Below are 10552 nucleotides of genomic sequence, written 5' to 3'. Positions count from 1 at the left end.
ATTCAAAGAATACAATCTTTGCCGACACTATGAATCCCGTCACAAAGACAAGTACGATAGATTGCAAGGCCAAATACGAGCAGACAAACTCTCAAAGCGAAAAAATGGACTACTATCTCAGCAGAATCAGGCATCCGTTCGGGCCAGCTTTTGGGTTGCTAAATTGATAGCAAGCAGCGGTAAGCCTTTCACTGACGGAGAGTTTGTTAAGAAATGTATGGATACTGTCGCGGAGGAGGTGTGTCCCGAGAAGAAAGATGCATTTAATGCCGTAAGTCTGTCGGTGAGTACAATGACCAGACGCGTTGAAGAAATCGGGAGTAATGTATATGCCCTGCTGCAGCAGAAGACGAAATAATTTGACTTTTTTTCATTAGCACTGGATGAAAGCACGGACGTGCAAGACACAGCGCAACTGCTCATTTTTATTCGTGGAGTTAGCGCAAACTTTGAGATTTGCGAGGATCTGGCAGCCCTCCAAAGTCTCAAAGGGACTACAACGGGAGAGGATATTTTTGACAAAGTGTGCCAAACCATGGAGAAGTTGGACCTGGACTGGTCAAAGCTAGCTAGCATCACGACTGACGGGGCTCCTAGCATGGTTGCCGAAACTCGCGGTCTAATAATGGGACGCATGAACCGGGAGTTGGAAAAAAGGGGTCTCACCGCCCCGCTACGAGTCCACTGCCAAATTCACCACCAAGCACTGTGCTGCAAAATGTTGACGTGGGATTCTGTAATGACGGTTGTGGTGTCGTGCATAAACTTCAGAGCAAAGGGAGAAGATTGTGCATGGCACAACAGAAAGTTAATGTTCCATGGCTTTTTTTTCTATGAAGAACCCAGAGAGAGTTATTTAGTTATTATTTATTTCATAAATAGTGTTATTTATTTCCTGTTTTTTCTGTGAAGAACTCAGAGAGGGTTATTTAGTTATTATTTATTTCATTAATAGTGTTATTATATGTTTCCTGACTTTTTTTCTGTAAAGAACCTGGAAAGGGTTATTTGGTTATGTGTGGCTTTCTGGAAAACAATTAAAAAAAATTAAGCTCCCCTACGATCGTCACACTTTTTCTGTTACAAACTGACACCGGCCCCCCATCAGAGAAGGGAAAAGTTATGTGGCCCTCACAAGAAAAAGTTTGGGGACCCCTGCCCCACGCCAATGATGGACCACATGACCTCGGGAAATCTTTGCCAACCGACAATATGGTGTCTAATCAGCAGCATCTCCTGCACTGTATCCTTGGGCGTAGAGCACACCAAACATTGACGTGGGTCCTGGGACACTTTGATGAATGAGTTGGCACTTTTCCGCAGTATGTCAGCGTAATCCAATGCAAACAAATCTATGGATTTAACTTCAGAAAGTGGCACCGTGCACAGTCCATTTACACACTGACCTCAACGCACTAATAAATTCGTAGTAGGCGAAAGAAACGACAAAGTTTTACATAACTTTTAACCTGATTGTTACGAAGCGATCTTCCCCTTGGTGGTAACATTCCATCAAAAACAGTATTCTGTCCTTTTTCTACACTCGTTTTCTCAAAATTAATTATGTCAAACACCAGTAGTTTCAGATGGGTTACAGAAAGAGAGGCTTGAAAAATACAATGACTTGTTCCAAGTTAGTCCCACCTGACTTGAACGTGTAGGACATCAGTAAAGACCACTAGTATTCAAGATAGATCTCACATCGAGCTCATTTGAGAAGTTCCACACAACAACACATCTAAATCAGATATACTAAATTAAATAAACAATTACTCGAGCACATTTATTTTCTTGAACCGTCCTGTATTCATGAGGGTGCTTTTGAGTCAAAATTTTCTACTTGATCATGTCAATTTTTTAAGAAATAAAAATTACAAGGAGAGCGGCAGACTTCAGACTGCTTTTGGTTTTTAAAAAAACAGAAAGCGCTCTTTATCGTTTCTGTTACATTGCATTGTAGCTAGAGAATTAAATGGAAAATATTACTAATATTAGTTTGTGTGCCAAACTCCACATTTATGCAACATATATACTATATAACTATATACCATAATATTTATAGGATTGGTTAATTATATAAACCAATGATACTTGGACAAGTACTTACAAAAAAACCACATTTATAATATGAAACGTTTGACATGTTACCTTTATTATTAATTTTTTTGTGTTAACAAGGAGACAAACAACCATTCACACTCACACCCACACCTAGGGGCAATTTAGTGAGTCCAATCAGCCTACCATGCATGTCTTTGGAATGTGGGAGGAAACCCACGCAAGCCCGGGAAGAACATGCAAACTCCACACAGGTGTACCGACCCGGACTTGAACCCAGGACCCCAGAGCTGTGAGGCCGATGCGCTAATCACTCATTCCACCGGGCCGCCGCACAGGATTATATCACAATAAAATATCAACTGAAGTGTCCTCTTTAATAATTAAATTTCTTTGAGAAATAACCCATCTAATCTTTACTATTCTATTTGTATTTAGTAAATTTTTTTTATCAAATTTTAGAAATATACGGTGTGTTGCAGCGTCGGCCTCACAGTGGCGAACCTGGATTCAAGCCACCGTGAAGCCAACGCTACAACACACCGTATATTTCTAAAATTTAATAATACTAAATAACAAATAGAATAGTAAAGATAAGATGGGTTATTTGTCAAAGAAATTTAAGTCCAGGTGTGTCCACCCGGGCCGCCCCACATTATTGTCTCACAAGGCTCGTGGGGGTGCTGCAGCCTATCCCAGCCAACTATAGGCAGTAGGCGGGGGGCACCCTGAATTGGTTCCCAGCCAATAATTTTTTCCCCACACAATTTTTAAATACAGTGTACAAACTAGCCAAACAACCACACGCCTTTGGATAATTGGAGTCTTCTTCAATTAAACTAGTACACATTTTTCAAATATAAACAAGCACAGGAACAACAGGAGGGTGTGAATAAAGATTCATACAAAAACAAGCACAAAATTGAAAAGCTAGGCCTTTTTATTGTTTTTGTTGTCGTTGTAAAACGGATATAGACAGATGCAACATTTACACTATAACACAAACAAGAACTATAAATCAACCATATACATTTATGTACAATTTTTTTTAAGTTTAAGAACTGAATTAACAAGTGATTATGTTTTGACAAATTTAGTCCAGAGCAAATCATACATGGATTTATAAACTAAAACAACATAAATTATATAATTGTTAACAGAAATATCTGCCAAGATATCAGTTTGTCATCATGAATGTTGATTTAACTTAACTTTTTAATTTTCATTATGCATGGAATCTTTCAATTCATTTATGGTATGACTGACATCGTTATAAATATAAGTTTTCTTTGGTTGCCAATGACGTTCAATATATTTGAACTGGTCAACATGGATTGGGCGTCACCATCAATCACAGCTAATAATGCTAGGATTGTTTTTAGTTAAGTTTAGATTTTTTTTATTTACATGAAATATAAGCTTCTTATTTTTCACTTATTACAATCATCTCCCTCCATGCCAGCAGGAGTGTAGTCCAACTCACGTTCATGTCTTTTGTGATTAAATGCTCTACCTGTACTCCACTGTTAAAGGGAGGGTCTATTTCTTTTTATTTTGTGCTGATCATACTAGGATTGCACTTTGGATGATTTGGTCAACATATGCGGCCTTCAGCTGGCGTGGGCAGTAAGAAATTCCTATTTTTTGGAGTTTTAATTTCTTGTTGACTTTGTGGATTTTCAGCACTACCCCTATGACCCCTCATAAGACCACGGAATCCTCGAGACCTGCGTATTGGTCTCCTACCACGAATGTAAAATCCTTGTCGATTATACCGTCTAGAGCCCCTTATGTGAGAAAGTTCCATGCCCTCTTTCATGGCAGGGTCTGGTTCACGCGAGTCTAAATCTGAGCCCATTTTCTCAATTTCAGTGCCTGTATCCCACTCCTTGGGCCCAGCTGGGCCCGGTATATCAGTTTTATCATTAAACCTTCTCATGTCTGGGCCTTGCATCCTAAAATAAGGTTCAGAGCTACCTGGTATAGGGCTATTAATGTCTATGGAATCTCTTTCAGTTTGATGGAATTTTTTTGTGTCATTCACTGGCCTTCCACGATATGGATTTTCATGGTTTCGTAAATCTATATCTCTTCTTCTTCTTTGGTCACAGATGTCTTGCATCTCACCTTCTCTTCTGTTTTTGAAAAAAATATTACCACCAGGAATCCTCTTTTCAGGCCCTGACCTTTCCATGCTTGGACCTCTTGTAATTCGTGAATGCTTTAAATCTTGAACACCAATAGGGGGAACGTCCCTTTCATTGCCTTTTCTGCAGCTCATGTTTTCAGATCCCCATCTTGACTCAACATCTCTCCGATCAGTTTCTCCAAAACTATTTTCAGGCCCTTCTCGATCACGTCTAGGACCCCCCAGAACATCATGACCTTGGAAAGGCCTTGTATCCCTCGAGCCAGGGCCGCACCAATTATCTTGTGAAACTCTCCTTGGCCCAGTAAATGGCATAGGAGCACAGTCAGGTCTAACTCCTTCGTCCCTCATCTCAGGCCCCCTCTGGTCAGTACAAGGCCCAACCTCATTATATTCAAAACATGGTGCCTCAATACTCTCAGAATTTCTCCATGAATACCTGCCATCTGGATGATTCCACTCAATTTTTAATTGTGTTTCGTGTCTAGCTAACCAATGTTTCTGGATGTCCGAGCCACGACGATCTGATGCTGGGTACCTGCGTCTACTATATCTTCTCATGGGCATTGATACGTTAAAATTTCGACCATGATCCTCAAATAATGCTTCCGAGTCTATAAACTCTTCATCTTCTATATCAAATCTTCTTCCCAACCTTTGCTCTTCTCTGTTATCTGGACCCAATCTGTTGTCTTGTCTGTCTTCAGACCCAATAAATGGTCGGGCATTTTCTCTCCAATTAGGACTTGGTTCTCTTGGATCCTTCTCAAAATTCACATTTCTGAGGTCCATATCTTCTGGTTTTCGTCTGTCATGCCCAAAGACCTCAAAGCCTGGATTTCTGTTTTCATATATTGGCCCAATAAAATCTTCACTAGCCGAACCCTTCCTCTCAGCTCTAAAATGTGGATCTTTCCAGTTGCGCTCAGGACCCATCATTTGTGGCTGTATTTTATCTGGGCCATGTCCACCAAAAGGATGCTCTGTGGCTCTACTGTCAGAAAGACTACTGCCGTATACTGTTTCCTGCCTATCTGGAAGTCTTCTCTCAGGGCCCGGGCACTCTGTGTTTGGATCCAAACGGCCATCCCCTTCTACTATTCTATGTTCCATAATTAGCTGATGTTTTGTATTAACAGACCCAGGGTTATTTCTTGCAGGTCCTGGTCCCTTAATATCTAGACCTCTCCAGTCATACGAGTCTAGTTCTTGACTTTGAGTCTGACTTTCTATCTCACGATCCCAAGCTGGTCTATCAGGTCTGAGCCTATCAAAGGCCAATTCATTAGTGTTTTGCTCTCCCCAGGGAGCAGAGGTTGCGTGATCCTCTATGGTATGCCTTGCAAAATCATGTTCCCGGTGATTATTCCTCCCAATCCAATCACCCGGTGCAGTAAAAAATGTCCTTCCTAACTCTTTCTTAGCTTCTAGTCCACCAAAATCTGGAAAACCAGATTTGTTTCTATTACGCTCAGGACAGTTTAAAAATAATTCTCTCCTTGTATTCTCTTGCCCCCTGAATTGGGAGACTACAAGTCCTTTTGTGTCAAATCTTGAACTTTGCATAGCATGTTTTCTTCTATCATGGTCTTGTCCCCTGGCATGCCCTTCTGCAACTCTTGCCCCACCCCTTTCATGTGCAGGAGACTCCTTTCCCAGACCACTTTCAAAATGTGAGCTTAATTGGTGTGGTCCACCAGGTTCTCTTATGCCATATGCCACGTTATTCACAGCTGGTTGTTTGTTTTCAGATAATGGTTTGCTGAAATCAGGAGGCATAGGTTCATTGCCAAGAACACTATCAGCCATATCTGGATTTCCAGTGTTCCATTCCTGTGTTCTAAAATCACAAACACCTGGTCCTGTTTTACCATGCGTTGTAATTCTCATGTCAGTATATAACCTTTCTGGTCCATTCCAGTTACGCATATTGGGTCCTCTGAATCTAACTCCTGTGAAATATGGACCATCTGGTTTGCTCCTATTATGTCCTGGGACACCTGTATACATATTCCGCACCCTTGGTCCAATGACATTCGGACCACCTTGTCTTCTGCTATCATCATTTGAAAACTCCACATTTTGCGCTACCATTTCAAACTGCGGTTTACAAGCGTCTATTCTGTTGGGTTCATGGATTTCCATATTTGTAGTTTTGCAACCAGACTGATGGATACTCCTTGTTCTTGTTGCATCTCCCACTTGTTCAGGAGTAATCAAGTCATCAGAAATAGCACATTGGGTTTGTTGAGAATTTTTTTCATTTGCTCTCTCAGGATCTTGACCATGCTTGTTCCCTTCTTGAAAGACGTAGCTGCTATCTGCAGTTAATTCTCCAATGGCTCTGTCTGGAACATGTGACTCAACAGCACCAATAAAACTTTTACCACCCATACAATTGACAACTTGACCAGGTCCTAACGAGGATACTTCTCTTACATCGTGCTTTCTATGCTGGTGGAAGTTAACATCATACTGTGATTCCTGAAAATAAATTGCAGATCCAACATTTTCTAGCCCTGTACAAAAGGCATTAGATTCAAATTGTCTGTAATTTATACTTAGTGCTGGTCTACACATAGATGCCTCTTCTGTTTTTCTGAATTTTTCAATTGTATAGGTCTCCTCTGAAAGTGTTTGGGATGTACATCTATCAGAATATGTTTTCAGATTTGACTTTAAATTACTGTTTTCAATGCTATTCAGATCACTTCCGTGTTGCTGAAAGTCCTTCACTTGAAGGTAACCCTTACTTTCTTTACTGGGGTCACTACATTTAATCGTAAAATCTACTGCAATTCCTTCAATCTGTATACCACCATTATCCATGCTGATTAGCTCGCTTGCTGGTTGTCCTAAATAGGACTTATTGTCTTCTACCTTCAGATTTGGAACTTCAATATATCTTATTGGATCACTACCCGGTTTTGAACATTTTTGGCCAAGGCCCATTAGAGATGCTGTACTTGTACCTATTTTAGTAGCTGAAATTAAAGGTACAGACCCTTGACACTGTTTTTCTGAATCTGTTCGATCTAAAAACTTCCCCTCACACTCTTGGCTTTTGTTTTCTACTTTTACATCTGGAGGCATTTGATTGACTTGTGTCTCGCAATCTATGATTTCATCAGATTTGGCAGAGGGATTATTTTCCACACTACTCGGTTTTATAAACCGTGGATCAGGGTCAGGACTCTCAGGGGAATCTCGAATGGGGGGGTCAATTTCTCTAAGCGGAATGGGGCTTTCAAATTTATCTCCACCTGTTCCCTGCTGGTTTATAGTATGTGGAGGAAAATCATTATCACCAATTACCCTGTCCTTGTTTTCTAAAAGTTCATTGTAATTTGAATGTTGTGAAGTTTCAATTTTTGAAATGGGGAAATTTTCAGGTGAAATGTCTTTTTCAGCGCTGCCAGATTTGAAATTATGTTTATCACCGGTGTTGTTTTTCGAAAGTGAGGGAAATGATATGGTAGTAGATCTAGATCGTACAACATCTGGGTTCAATTGACAGTTCAAAGTAACATGCATTTGATTCTCAGTGATATCGTAGGATGCCTTTGGCTCTTGCTGTGCATGTGGAACCAAAAAATTTTCTGTAACAAAGGATGGTGACCTCCTACGATCACGGGAATGCCGCCTTAAACTGTGCGATTTACGGTGACGAGCTTGGCGTTCAGAGTGGTCTCTACTTCTGTGTGTTGACCTGTCTTTTTCACTTTTTCTGTGTCTATCCTTTGCTCTGTGTCTCCGAGAATGTGAAACAGATCGCTGCTGGGATCTCCTTGAAGGACTTCTGCAGCGTTCTCTTTCACGATGACTTCGTCTCTTTGGGGATGACCTACGCCTTCTGCTGTGATTTGAAATGGGAGATTTTGATAAAGAGGAATCCCGATTCTTTTTGGTGCTTGGATCCCCTTGGATTGCATTGAAAACATCATCATCCAGATCATAAGGTGTATCAGAATCCTCAATCTCACCAGCAGAGGATTTTTCCCTTTCCTTTAAATCGGCTGATTCTTCATCTGTCTTTTTAACTGATGTGATCATTATACTGTCCTGTTTAACAGACTCTCTGTCAAAAGCATCCAGACTCTCTGTCAAATTGCTGGTCTCTTCAGTTTCAGGATCTTTTGATTCTATAGGCTCAGAGTGAATACCACTCTGATTTGGGGAGCCCTGACTGAGAGGCAGTGACTTTGATTGAAGAGACATCTTGGGATCGTTACCAGAAAATTGTGCCATGAACATACCTACGGCCTCTTTTTGTTGACGAAGTGCTTCTTCCTGTTCCTTTAACTGTTGTTTTTGCTCTTCAATCTGTTTATTAAGCTCTTCAAGCATTCGTTGCTGCTCAGTCAGTGTCGCAGCTGAGATGACTACAGTACCTGTGGGAAGGCTCTGCAGAGCTGCAACTGGAGTAGAGGCTTGAGATGAAGTTTTTGACAAAGATGAATCAACATGTGTGGGAATTGGAAAAGATTGTGCTGGACAGTTTAACATTTTAGTTGGATTTCGCTTCATTCCATCGCATTGCACATCTTGAAACATAGTCTCATCTTCTGGATCATAGGCTACATCATCGTCTACAGTGCTTGACAATGGAGGATCTTCCGATTTTTTTCCTTTGCATTGTGAAGAAACCGTTTTATATTCTATTGCCGGGTCATACTCCTCTGGGTCATAGGGACGATCTAATGTATAATCCTCTTCTAGATCTTTGGCTTTAGATTTCTGTCCATATTGCTGAACAATTGGATCCATCATTGACCTGGACACATGAGAAAACACAGATTCCTTCGCACTAACTGTTGTCACATTTTTTGTGCAATGCTTCTCATTAGAGACCATGACATTACTTTGCTGATTTTTGAACAATGTATTCAGAATAGTTGACAGTGGTGTAAAACCGGGGGCTTTCGTACTGCTTTCAGATATGCTAGATGTGTGCTGAATAGATGCTGTAGAGACTGAAGTCGAAACTGCAGGGTCTGATTTCATAGAGGCCAGTTGTGATGGAATCATTTCTGCATTAGAAGAGAATTCTGATGGTGATCCAGAAGAAGTTGATGAAAGGGGAGGGGTTGTGGTGCTTGCAGGGGTCTCAGGATCATAGGGTTTGAAAACCTCCGATTTCTCAGAACCATAGAGGGCAGGAGGTTTTGGGATCCAAAGAGGATCTTTAGCAAAACATTTTGATTTTTTTTCTTCCATTTCTTGAAGTGCACTTCCAGAACGTTTTGTTTTTTGGACAATTGCCAAACCAAGAAGAAGGTTAGGCCTATTTTTTTCAAGTCCTGTGAAGAAACAAAAAGCTAATGACACATTTGAATATTTTTTTATACATTTTTATGTGTGTGTATGTGTGTGTATCTGTGTATGTGTGTGTGCATGTGTGTGTGTGTGTATGCGTGTGTGTATGTGTGTGTATGCGTGTGTGTATGTGTGTGTATGTGTGTGTATGTGTGTGTATGTGTGTGTATGTGTGAGTGAATGTGTGTGTGTGTGTGTGTGTGTATGTGTGTATGTGTGTATGTGTGTATGTGTGTATGTGTGTATGTGTGTATGTGTGTATGTGTGTATGTGTGTATGTGTGTATGTGTGTATGTGTGTATGTATGTATGTATGTATGTATGTATATATATGTATATATGTATATATATATATATATATATATATATATATATATACATATATATATATACCGTATTTTCACGACTATATGGCACACGGTATTTAAAGGCGCAGCTTCAGTAACGAGTGCTATTTCTGTATTTGACACACACGACGCACCACATTTAAAGGCGCACCGCTCCGCATTACACTGTTCTACCGCACCGCATTATACGGGTCTACAGTAGAGGCTGGGGTTACGTTATGCATCCACTAGATGGTGCTGCGCTAAAAGGAATGTCAACAAAACGGTCAGATAGGTTAGCCAAACTTTATTAATAGATTACAAATCAGCTTTCTGACAACTCCATTCACTCCCAACATGAATAAACACGTTTTTTTTTATTTTCTCCGAGGTTAAAGTATTAGTATTTTCGTAACACAGCAATAGCATAATAATAATTCATGTTGAACAGGTGGGCATCCAACACGCACGTCTACGTCTCACCAAAGTCGTCATTAATCGAGTCAGTAATTTCTGCCTTCCTGAAAGCTCGGATCACATTTGAGACTTCCACTGGGAATGACGACGAACATAGAATTAATGTGCTAGATCGAGCTCAACCAAAATGCAACGCCGTTTTATATATCTCAGCATTCACCGCGCACCGGAAATAGAGTCGGGGACTGTAAGCCGTAGTTGCGAGAGTTGTTGCGGCTCAATATTGA

At 40.5% G+C, this 10552-nt stretch overlaps 1 long non-coding RNA gene across 1 annotated transcript in view; it reads right to left on the bottom strand.

Moving 5' to 3' along the window:
- Positions 1–2980: 2980 nt before the first annotated feature.
- The window catches only part of LOC144078634 (uncharacterized), a 46202-nt gene continuing 38630 nt past the window's right edge, over positions 2981–10552 (bottom strand). Inside the window, exon 11 of the long non-coding RNA XR_013301282.1 lies at positions 2981–9507. This is a non-coding gene — a long non-coding RNA (uncharacterized LOC144078634). The remainder of the gene's footprint in view (positions 9508–10552) is intronic.

Source organism: Stigmatopora argus, chromosome 1 (assembly GCF_051989625.1).
Source record: "Stigmatopora argus isolate UIUO_Sarg chromosome 1, RoL_Sarg_1.0, whole genome shotgun sequence".
Lineage (NCBI taxonomy): Eukaryota > Metazoa > Chordata > Actinopteri > Syngnathiformes > Syngnathidae > Stigmatopora > Stigmatopora argus.
This window is presented reverse-complemented; position numbering and strand designations above follow the sequence as displayed.